The 12,177-nt window shown below is 44.9% G+C and overlaps 1 long non-coding RNA gene across 1 annotated transcript in view; it reads left to right on the plus strand.

Moving 5' to 3' along the window:
* Positions 1-8,553, plus strand: part of LOC134131222 (uncharacterized) — a 30,068-nt gene extending 21,515 nt beyond the window's left edge. Inside the window, exons 2-3 of the long non-coding RNA XR_009956619.1 lie at positions 7,812-7,946; positions 8,506-8,553. This is a non-coding gene — a long non-coding RNA (uncharacterized LOC134131222). The remainder of the gene's footprint in view (positions 1-7,811; positions 7,947-8,505) is intronic.
* The last annotated feature ends 3,624 nt before the right edge of the window (positions 8,554-12,177 follow it).

The following is a 12,177-nucleotide window of genomic DNA, read 5'->3' on the forward strand; positions in this document are numbered from 1 at the left end:
AGCTTTAGCTGGACATCAATCACAGGGGGAGGTAGATGGTAAAAGGGTATCTGGACCTCTGGCAACATGGAATCCAATAATTTAAAATCAATTCATTGCTCTCTTTTCTTGTCCCGGCACAAAGCCTTGAGCAATTTATCTTGTCGCCAAATCCGGGCTGGGCTAAAAATGTGTTAATGCCACACTAAAGCTTTTTAAAAGTCAGAAGATTTTGTTCTGTGGGCCGTACAAGGCTCCAAATCTCCTAAATCTGCTCTGGTGTCCCCTCTACCCAAATCCCTGGACCTCTTGCTCTGCATGTTCCAAGTTAACACCCAAAGGCCCAAATCAGAATTTGACTACATGTATGTATACGTCTATGTATGGGTGTACAACAGCAACATTGTACATGGAATGAAAGTGCAGATAGTGGTAATAGTGCTATTAATTGTTTAATCGTATTGTTCATCAGAGAGACGGCCTGGTTGTACAGATGTGTACAGATGTGTACAGATCCAGATGAATGTGCGGTTCAGTGTCCTGCTTAAGGGTTCTTGACCACTTATTCTTTGCTCTCTACCTGTGTCTGTTGTTTTATATTTTAATATTCGGGTGGCTTCAGTTTGCCTTTGATTGACATTTAAGAAAACTGAGCTTTGGGATGTTCAATATGCTCATTCATTAGTATAACTGGAGGAAAGCAGACCTCTATTCATGAGACAAGACAAAGAAACGCTCAATTATTGTTGGCTTGTCTTTCTTAAGGTGAATAGAATAAGAGAAGGGAAAAACAAAAGGCTAAAGGGAAATTAACTTCTTAACGTTAACAGCAGAAGAAGATCAACTTTCGACTCGTTAGTCCATTAACTTCCTTGGTCTCGGACTAAAAAAAACCCCGCACTCTTTGGCTAAACATGCAATTTCTTGTCATTTTCAGTTCCTCACATCTTTCCCAGAAGAAAACTAGTTTTCTCTACAACGGGAGATGAAACCATGACACATGTGGCCCGCTGTCGAGCTAATAATGACACAGTGACGGTGGGTGGGGTAAATGTCCGAAGAGGGGTGTCACTTTTGAAATTGACTGTGTCTGTATGTTCTATTCTATTTTTTTTTCTTGTGTGTGTGTGAGGGCTTAAAAGATTAAACCCCAGGCTGTCCACGGGGGGGGGGGGAGGAGAGAAGACCCCACTGTGGGAGCACTCTCACTGGAGGGAGGCTTCTTCCCCGCTGTCCCATTTGCATGTCTCCCTGTCCTGCTCGGATGGAATTAGCCTTTAGTCCCTCCTCCTTCTTTGCACCTCGGAGAGCGTTTTCCAGCCAGCGGCTCGTTGCCGACGCGGACAATGGAGCCGGGTATTTAGGACACTTGGCAGGCCACGTTGGAGGCGATGGGGGTCCGGGGACACAGGCTGCTAAGTAGCTCATCTCGTCACATAGCCGCTGGCGTGATAGGCCCAAGGTAAGCACTGTGCAGAGTCGCTCCGCACACACACACCCACACACACACACACTCTCCAGGCCCTGGCTTTTTTACCGGGCTTCTCCTACAGGTTTTTAGTCTTTATTTACTAATTGGTAACCTCCTCCTCCTCCTCTTCTTGACCACGCAATTAAAACATTCAGTTAGTCGAGCTAATCCGTAGCCTGATGTTGGATTCACACCCTCTAATCCTGTAAGGGGATGAATGGGATAGGTTGTGGGGAAGGCTCGACTTAGATGAATCCTTCTATTGTTTGTGTTTATTGTAGCCTAAGTGCACTGCGTTCACACTTTTCCCCTCTGAGATCTTCCCTTTGTGGAATCGGAAGGTGGTGATTGTTTTTCGCGGACTCACTAATTGCAATATATGGGGTCTTCTTCCTTGTGCCTTTGTCATCAATTTTAAGATTCCCCCTGTCACTCAGTAGTAACAGTTGTTTACAGCCCCGTGCACAGCGATCAGTGAAAGCATGTCACTGCCCCCCTGTAGAAGTAAGTGTCTTTAGTGAACAGATGTTGCATGAAGTAATTAAGTTAAGCACTCTCTTTCTTTATAGAGGGCACGTCTCCTTTGACCTTTGCCTAAATGGCATAATTTATCATGCATGACGTACTTTCCATACGTGGAAGCTCGTATAGCATTCTATATCTTTCCCTTGTGTTACATTTGAACACAGAATGCATCACTCTTTGGTGGCTCTTGCTCTAAAAGGTTAACACATTTCTTTTTGTTACAATAAATAACATAAAAACGGATTTGATGAAACTTTAAAATATTATTTGTTATTGAATTACCAATTTTGAATTAATCAAATTTAATACTATGTTTTTCCCGCCACTAGATTGTCTCAAGAAATGTTTGCTTCGATCCTGAAACAGTAAGAAAGTAACCATTTTTAAAATGAATTAATAATGCAGCCTTCTAACTCTATTTTCTTGAAAGAAAAGTCTCCCATTCTGTTAAGTGTTACCAAGTGAACATCCAATTGAATGGGATATGACTAATAAGTGTTTTTCAGAAATGGAAAAAAGCATAAATGATCACGCTACTCATGAAAGCAAAATTATTAGCTGTCATTCCATGTTCGCAGTTTGCCACTCGCGATTCGGAAATGGCACCAAATGATAGCTTCCTCCTTGCTTGACAGTGAACAAAAGGCAACACTCGTAGCCATTTCTTCATGATTCAGGTCACGTATTTGCCCCTCTGCATTAGTTTGCAGACATTACCTGAATTGAGGTTAATGCGATTCATTCACAAGTCTGGCTCCAGATGTCATGGACTGATTGACTGGTGTCATTGATATTCAGGTCAGTTGTGGCTGCTGAGCATGTGTGGCCCATCGAGCGGGGGTCCGGAGTGGGGGGACTGTAGCGGTTGGGATAAATAGCTTATATTAGCATGACTCTGTGCTTTAGGTGTGAGAGAGAGAGAGAGAGAGAGAGAGAGAGAGAGAGAGAGAGAGAGAGAGAGTCCCTGTGAACGAGCCATGACTGGATCGTCTGCAGCTGGATGACATCATGAATTATATTGTACTTCACACTGAGACATGTTCTCTGGGTCCAGGGGGCGTTTGGGGCATTAGATGGCATACAGCACACCTGGTAAGAAATACACACTAGATTCCTACCTCACTTACACAAAAACAAATGGCTGCAATATTTGTTGCAGGGGACTATCCATTAAATGGCAATGTAGGTTTAGATGTTCAATCTCACTGGGCTTATGTTTTGATTAAATGAATATGACACAATGATTGGAAAGTTTTGCATTGCAGAGAACAAGATGAACTGGATTCCCGCCACTAAAAGATGGCTCTGCTCATGAATTGCTTAAAGGATGAAACTCGAATTTGGATTTGGACCATCAGTAAAAAAACAAAAAACAAAACTTTTGGAAACAAAGTTCCTGCTTAGCAACAGCGGAGCCGTGCAACACAAAGCAAAGAAGGGCTTTACATTTCTGCAGGTGTTGTTGTGTGTGTGTCTTGGGGTTGCTGCTTTATCCTCTGTGTAATAGGCCCGTCTGTATCCTTTATTTGATTGAATCATTCCGTTGGTCTTCTGGGAGATATAAACCCGTTTGTCCGGAGCACAGTCCAGTGTTGTGTTGCACACAGATTCAGTACAGACGGAGTGGATCTCTGAGGCTGAAGCAACACGCTGTGGCCATGACTTTCTCATGAATAATTTATAAGCAAGCATAAATGTACCAGCACTGCCTTGTGGTAAAATATCACTGATTCAGCATGAAGATTTGTTGGACCACAGCTTGTGTGTCATTCTGGGGATGTCTGTACACAGTGTGGAGTCCTTTCAGGTGTCTGATCTCATCAAATGTGATGTGATGTGTGCTGCTGTCCTCGATTTCTTGCTTTTCATTTGAGAGGCATACTTTCTACCACCAAGCAGACTATGTAAACTAGAAATATGTAGAGCAAGGGGAGCATAGTTAGTGACACTAGGGCAGATATTGGTGTTTGTGCGGCTGGTTAACTGTTAACACCAACTGTTCGGCTCAGCATGAATAAAGCTAAAGGGAGATTAAACAGTAATTTAATCTGGATCTTTTACCGGTTTCCCCCCACGAGCGTTTGGGGATGACGATCAGACCTTCTGGGCGGTTGTTGTGGCCACTGTGTGTTTTTGTCCTTATTATGTCATTCACCTTGCCTCTCGTTTCAGACACCTGCCTTCCCGTGTGATTTCAAGCCCCGCCCTCATTGTTTCCACCTGTGTCTCGTTCCCCTGTGTATTTAGTCTGTGTCTACCACTCATTTGGTGTCAGTTTGTCTCTTAACGAGCGTACCAGTGAGTCACCCCCACCCCCCCAGTTTAGGCCACCAGTGGCACTTCGCATGCTGATTCGGATTCCTCTCCCCGTCTTGTCTGATTCCCCCTCTCCCAAACATCCACATTTCTTTCAGTAGTGGGCTGATGTGACAAAGAACCCGCACACAAAAGGCTTGGAGCTGCTGCTCGTTGGCTCCGGTGAAGCGAGGGTGAGGGGCTTCTCTGGCTGCTCGTCCGAGTGGGGTCTCGTTAACATTCAACTTTTTGATGCTGAATGAGTATCGAAACACGTTTTCAAAGACTCTGAAGGCCACGTCTTGTGGAAGTGCGAAAAGCCAGAGGTTTTAGCGAAACCGAGAACCTAGAAGCTTCATAAGATAGTGTGTAGCTGTATGATGACCAGAAACTAAGAATCTTTGCTTTTGTTAAGCTAAGAATGAGCCCTTCATACACAGAGTTTATCCACCGCCATGTTGCACTGCAGGGTGGCTCCAGTAGCCCCCCCCCCCCCACACCCCCCACACCCCCCACCAACACACCCAAACACTGGCTCTAGCGACAGCTTTTGGCCTTTTTGCTTTACCCGAAGGCCCCCGCAGTTTTCTGACACACTTGTGAAGACGCGTTAGCGTTAGCTGCCAGCCTCAAAACCGTAAAAAAACCTCCAGCCGCTGTCGGACAAATCCCCCAGCCGTACGGCCGCTAGCTGATAGCTTCTAATTCTGTGGAAAAACACTGCAGTTCATGACAGCACATAGAAAATCCCACAAATTTGATCAATTAACTAGACTGATTAACGGTGGAAAGTAAAAGATAATAGAATTCCAGGCTCCACTGCTAGCTAACTCTCCAAAGAGGAATCACGTTAGCTCCCTGTCAATGTCTCGCTTAATCCCCGCAACGTCTTGAAGCCTTGAAGGCGTTCAGTTGGCAGAGCTCTTTGTGCTCGAGTGATGTTTGCATCCTTGTGGAATTCGGACACAACTCGGACTCAGCGGCAGTCGACGCCGTGTCTAAGCAGCGCTCATCTCCTCATCTCCGACTGATTAAGACCAATCCAGCGTTAACCCCATCTTGGCTCCCCCCCCCTTTGCCGGATTACTGCGGATCTGCGGGTTAATGACTTGATGGCGAAGATGTCGGTGGGTGCTGACGTGTCTAAGTCGAAGTCTAGCGCTCTGACCTCTCCCTCCGTGTCTCCTCCCCCCACGTCACTGGATTTGCCAAAGCCGATAGAGGAAAGGCACGTTCATAAAGTTAACCACGATTATTGAACCCGGGCACAGAGAAGGAGGGGTTTCCCTCACTTTCTCTTATCCTACGGCGCCCTCAGGGGATTACGGGGGTCAAGATAAAAAGCATAAATGACAGTATTTGCCAATTGGAGTGCAGCTGTAAGTTTCGGCCTGCTTTCGTTGTAGAACGTTTTCTGACTTCAGTGCGATGAGCAACTGAGAATTCTGAAGATGGGAAAAAGGGAAAGAGATGAGGGGAAAGAACCCCCCCCCCCCCCCCCCCCCCCCACCACCACCAAAATCAAACTATAAGCAGTAATAGCACTGGCAACGTCCTGGGTGTGATTTATGGGGGAGAAGAAATGGCCTTGTTGAGCGCTGTCACGTCTTGGCCTTGTGATTTACTGTGATGACTGGAGCGCTCTCACCGCGGGCGTTCGGGCTGCTAAAGGTAGCAAAGGCGAGGCAGGAGGCTCCATTAATACTGATTATAAGAGCATGCTGCCGCTCTAAGTGCTGCTGGTCTGATGTGTTTTTTCCGTAATGGGATTGTTCCCTTCACTATCTACTATGATGCTTTAAGGAGGCTCCTCGTCAGCTCCACTAATCTCCTGAATGCATCTATTAAGATCATTCAGTATTTATGAGTTATGGATGTACTTTGAGTCTCGATATAGCGCTGCAGAAAAGGTCCACAGAGAGCAGTAAGGCATGAGGGAGTTTTAATGAACTTATTTGATCGGGTCTATGTTTGAGTTTAAGACACGAATAAGTGGAATAGATGAGCAGGGAACCAGATATGTCTTTGTTCCGCCTTGTTCCAGATGAAAATGAGGGTTTGCATAGTTTTATTGCCGGTCACTAAACCCCCGCCCCCCTACCCCCCCCCCACCCGCACTAACCACCCGTAGCGCACTAAACTGCTCCTTTTGAAATGCGTTGCTAGGATACAGGCCGGCGTGAAGATGAATTCCCCTCTGTATGGCTTTCCTGCAGCTGTACAGCTCAGACATTATGTCCAGCTTAATGTGTGTGTGTGTGTGTGGTGTAGTTCATCCCAATTCATTTGTGTGTGCGTATCAGGGTGCATGTGTTTTGGATATTTGGTTATGTTTGTGTCGCGTGAGGCCCGGAATATTACTCCAACTCTCTTTTCTGTCAAGTCTCCATTTGTCTGGTGAACGTTGAGATCTCAATCCTGCTGTCACACTGCGAGGCTCCACCGGCTGACACCTCAGGCTGTGCACAAAGAATCAATAGTGTCGGCCTCATGTTCAATTACACTCCAATCGACACACACCGGTCCACCGCCATCTGGGAACGAATGGACAATATTGAACTGACGCTCAGAGCTGTAAGACCAGTAAATGAATATATTGAAGGTGTTAGATTTGGTTGTGAGTCTTGACACAAAGCTCCCATTGCAGCAACATTTAAAGTACAACTGACACTCTATACAAATGATGGTACAAATGAGATTGTACTTCCTTGTTTCCCTGTCAGCGCTTTAAATGTCAAGGGATTTGATAATGATGATGCAACAAACAGGCTGACATTTGTTGAATCTAAATGTTCTTTGTTTGATTAACTGTTGATTAGCTGTTAATTTTGTCAGTTAAAAATGATTCATTTAGTTAATTTGGCTCATTGGGATTGCATTGGCCTTTATTTAAAGACCTTGTAGTTTTCTCTCATACGTGCTGAAAGCTCACTTTTCCATTCCTGCCAAAGTTTTCTAATTCCAAACTAAATGAATCTTACAGAGGCAATGCAGTCAATGGCAATTTGATTTCATTAAAGAAATTCTTCCTCCCGCCTGTCGGTGCCCTTTAAGTCACGTTGTGTTACTGGGCGTCAGGCCGAGAGCTGGGGGGCCACACCGGCCCTTCTATCATCTCGGGGGCCAGTGAGAAACAGCGAGGTGCCTCCTCAGCTAAACCAGCGCTCTGGTTTTTTTTTTTTCTTCCTGGCATCGGTGGGAATGTCAATCATCAGGCGTCGACCTTTCAAGGGGCATGTTCCTTGAAGGCTGACAGGAAGCAGAGAGACGGTAACGATGCTGTGACACGTCAAGGCAGCGAGCGGCTGCTGACGCCTGTCATGTGACACCACGTGGTTTCTGCTTTTTATATACAGTGAAGCTATTTCGCAACATATCTCCTAATGAATGAATTAATGAAGGTATTGACGATTTCACCCTTCGTTTTCTGGGGAAATTTTACACACTACAGTAAAATGATCCATTATTCAAAAATGTAAGACTTTGAAGAGTTTTTCTGTGTTCTTATAGATTTCTGTCTATTTTCTTTCCTCTCCTAAAGGAAAGCCAGGCAGTCCTGCTAATGTTCCCTCAGCTGAGCTTCTAACCGTTACCCCACCTGGTGGTCCTCACTTCAACATCATGCTGCACCTCACCCTGCTCCTCCATCTCCTGGTCCTCTCTCTCTCCCCTGCAGGTCAGTAGCACGTTCAGATGAAAGGGAATAAGCTAGCTTAATTGGCAAAATGTTTATTCTGAGATACATCAGAGATGGGTTGCTGTCGGATGAAAGCAACCCATCTCTGAATCTCAACCCTTAAAATCAGCCCTTTCAATGAGTAAAATATCAACAGGAGTCGCATTTTACTTTTCAGAGAATGCTCCTTTCAAACCTTGTGCGACATCCACAATCATTAGATATTAAAAGGTTTGTCAATGCAATGCTTCTCATATCCCCACATTGCAGCTTCTAAACTCCCCGAGTAATCAGACCTATGAAAGGCACAAAGGTCTTTTAATTCAAAGCACATTTCCAGCTATTCATCACATTCTGAGCCGCAAGAAGTAAATCTATGACCCGCACCTTCTCACTGACGATGATAGTTTGTTTTGATCCATTTTTATATTTCCTGTGCCAAGCCAGATAAACACACCTGTATTTACAATATGGGTATCAGCCGTCATATTTCTATTATATACTTATATTTATAGGAGTTCCAACGTGTTGATATTGTTTCCCTTGTTAACTGTTACAGATGCATCAATGCATGAGGAGGTACCCAACTTCTATGGAGGTAAGACTCTTCTCCGTTTGATGTCCAATGAGAATGTAGTTGCCTGCATCAAATCAGTGATAGTTCAGCTTTTGCACCGTTGTTTGACTCATTGAGTGAAATAACAATCAAAACCCAAGAAAAGAAGTATGTCAGGTTGCCAACAGGCATTCAGAGTGCAGCTCTGCCCCCTGCAGCCCCGGAGGTGGTGGAACCACAATAACATCTGCCTGTCTGGATGCGTTAAGGGACAGGCAGTGACTGACTGCTCCCTTTCTCATGGCCCACAATAGGACAGGATTAATGAAAAACCTGCCCGGACGTCACGTTTCTTTCAGCTGTAGCTATTTCTGGGTTTCTCCTTCTCGCGGATCCACATAAATCCTAATGACCACGAGGTTTGAGTCGTAGACGTTGGGCAAATTAATCTAGGGCCATTAGAGCTCAGAGACTGTTTTCAACTCATCCCGGGGATTCTTTCTGTGAATATTACAATGACATTGGTATGACGGATGGCGGTCTGATATGTGTTTGTATATTGTTTGTATTTCATTTTATTGATGGTCATACAACTCATCCACTGTCGCCATTTGCGTCCGTTTAGAAGATACACCACTTAGCGCCTGCTGCTTTGCGCGTCGTGTAGGCTGTCAGATGAAAGTAGGGCTGATTAGTTTTAATACACAGACAGAAAATTGGTGTGTAGCTAAACTGGTTTCCGTCCACAGACGACTAATCGGCCACAGGGCACAATAATTAGGGTGTTATGTCTTGTTTGTTTAATCTGTACAAACGACGTGTATTAGTGACATTAGGAGGTTTTACAGTGGGATACGGGCCAGACGGAGGTTGCCAGGCAACCAGCAGAGACGAGTCTGGGAAGTCCCTGCGCGGCCAAGAAATAGTCCATGAATAGACTTCATCGATTTTTCCATCTAACACCCAGCAAGAAAGTGAATAAATGCCTTTTCCAAAAATGCTTTTTTCATTTCTTCTCGTGGAGTGTGTGTTGGCAAAAGGAATATCGAATCCTCCCAGCGCAGGTGTGAATTTTCAAAAGGTGCCAACCTTTTCCAACAAAAGCTTCAGTGCTCTACTTTTCCCCAAAATGCTGCAGGTCTCTACTATTTTGACTACATGGAGCAGTTGGTTTCGTTTACTGCACTGTGTTTCTCTGGGAAAGAAATACAGTGGAGGCAGACTGCCAGCGAGGGGTAAATTGGAAGCAAAGGATGCTTGCTGATTTGTTGCCTGGTAACACGCTGCGATGCTGCATGCGGGCTCAATTGTTTGGGCGAGTCAGTGAGGTTCTTCTTTTGGCGCGATTTATTTTTTTTCCTGCTCTATAAAGCGTCGGCCATGTGTAACTTTTACCGTACGTGTATAGAGTGTCACCTCCTGGACCTGTTGACATTATCTCCACTCTTTCTCTCCAGAAATAACACGGCACGAAACAGCTAGCGCTCCGCTAATGGTGCACCTCTTAAGGTCACTCCGCACTATTAAATGTGAAAAAAAACGCTGCTTAAACTTTAAAATTGTAGAGAAACCTTTGTCAAACCTGGACGAAGATGAAGGCGTAGCGGTAGGAGTTGGCAGTGGATCCTCTCTCCTTGAAGGTCAGATGGCTGTGTAGGTGGCCCTCTAGCTGTGAGGAGATGTGCACTGCTTCTCCTCCTCCGGTTCATGCGTTAATGCAGATCACTCTGCTGTGAAGGCGACCATCAAACCAGCATCAAAAAGTATGAAAATGTTATTAGGCAGATCTTAAATAACTTCTCAAGTGAGGAGCCATCAAGGACATGACTTTGTTGAGCTTTGAGAAACTATCTAAACTAAACTGTATTGAAGATTAGTGTATTATAGTTTGTAAAACATCTGGAATTTAAGTTCCTCTCACATATACCGTTTTAATACCTTTGCTCTGTTTCAGCCATCAGTTCCGGGAATAATTCGTTTTGACAGCAGTTGTGATTGAACAGCTGGCTCCACACTGACAGGCCCTGTCATGTCCACACTCAAAATAGTCATTCTGGCAGTGAAACAGAACAATCATTCATTTAACACGAGAGAGTAGATTTCCACTCAAGGGACGATTTAGTTGGCCACCATTGCCTCAAGGGCTTGTGGGTAATTATTGCTACACCGTGCATTTGGGTGCCTCCAGAAAACAACAAGTTTATCCGACCTCCCCCATGCACACAAACCAGATGCATGCGGAACCCACAGCTGTGCGGATGTTAAATTCATAAAATGATTAAAGTTCCTCTGGGAATCGGATTAATCATGTGAGTATTTAAATGTGAAACAAAAACATTTGTTTTGCTAACTTGTAATTACATGAAACAAACTGATGCAAACTTTGACAGAAAACATGAAACAAGGAACATCATTCGAGAGGAGAGATTGTTGTTTTATGTCCTCTTAGCCGACACATCTGTGTCATGCACAGACAACTCTACCTGAATAATTGATGTCTCAATAGGACTGATGCTAGGGAAGATACCAGGCCCCTAAAACAACAGCTTTGGTCTAAAATTCAAATTAGATTCTGAGTGTCTGAATTGTGTGTGTGTGTGTGTCTGTCTGTCGTCCCCCTTTTGAACTAATGTGGTCCTTCCTGAGAGTTTCTTCTGCCTTACACAGTGTGCGCGGGTGTGTAGGCACTCAGGCCATCCACCGTCAAGTCACGATAAAATGAAAAACAAATAAGGGTTTCAAGCGGAGAAGAAGAGAACAGAGATGGAAATCGGGATGTGGGGCTGGAGAGAGACCACCAGACATGTTTAGGATGAGCTTGGAAACAGTTTGTGAGATGAGAATACAGAATACGCTGCCCACTGAAAGTGGAAGGTTTTGATAGAGTGAGGATTTGAGAAAAACAAGACTCAGAGTGTTCATGCTGGGGTACTTCTGAGGCAGCACAGTGGTGCTTTGAGCTCGGAATGGCAATGCAATACAATTTCATCATCTCATCATCTTCTAATTGGCCATAAACAGGAAGTAGGATTAAGGCTGAATCTTGTAGTTTTGAACATGTTTTGCCTAGTAAAATGTGTCCCTGTGATGGTGCTAATTGGAATAACAACCAATGTTAACGTTCCTATAGGTGACAACAATATGTGTCCTTATTGTGACATCTATTTAGCAGTTCAGAAGGGTTTATTCCATCTGCATCATGTGCATTTGTACCTAGTATTGATCAAAGCTATCCAGTAGTTGAGACACCCACATCCCCGGTTGCACTTTAGGATCATCACAAACGTCACCATGGTCCATTCTCTGGTGGACCATGAATGTATATGTAACAGTCTCGTGGCTGCACATCCCATTTCATGGTCACCGTGGCTTACTAGAAAGTCGAGAGCTTTAGAACGGAAGAAGATGCACAAGGAAGTCCAGGACAAGGTAAGGAAAGAGGAGCCGGGCGTGACGGTCGGTCGGATATAGGTCAGAGAGACGGAACCAGGACACGGAGAGAAAGAGAAAGCAAAAGGAGGCAGAGACCCGTGTCTCCAGGCGGTGGAGCCTTATGTGGCCTGCTCCAACACTCCCCTTCACCATCTGTCACAACCCACATTACAGCAAAAAGGATGGGGAGCGCCACCCGTGCTCATCTCTCCCGCTCTCCCCTCCGACGGCTACGTCAGCGCC

This window comes from Pungitius pungitius, chromosome 6 (assembly GCF_949316345.1).
Source record: "Pungitius pungitius chromosome 6, fPunPun2.1, whole genome shotgun sequence".
Lineage (NCBI taxonomy): Eukaryota > Metazoa > Chordata > Actinopteri > Perciformes > Gasterosteidae > Pungitius > Pungitius pungitius.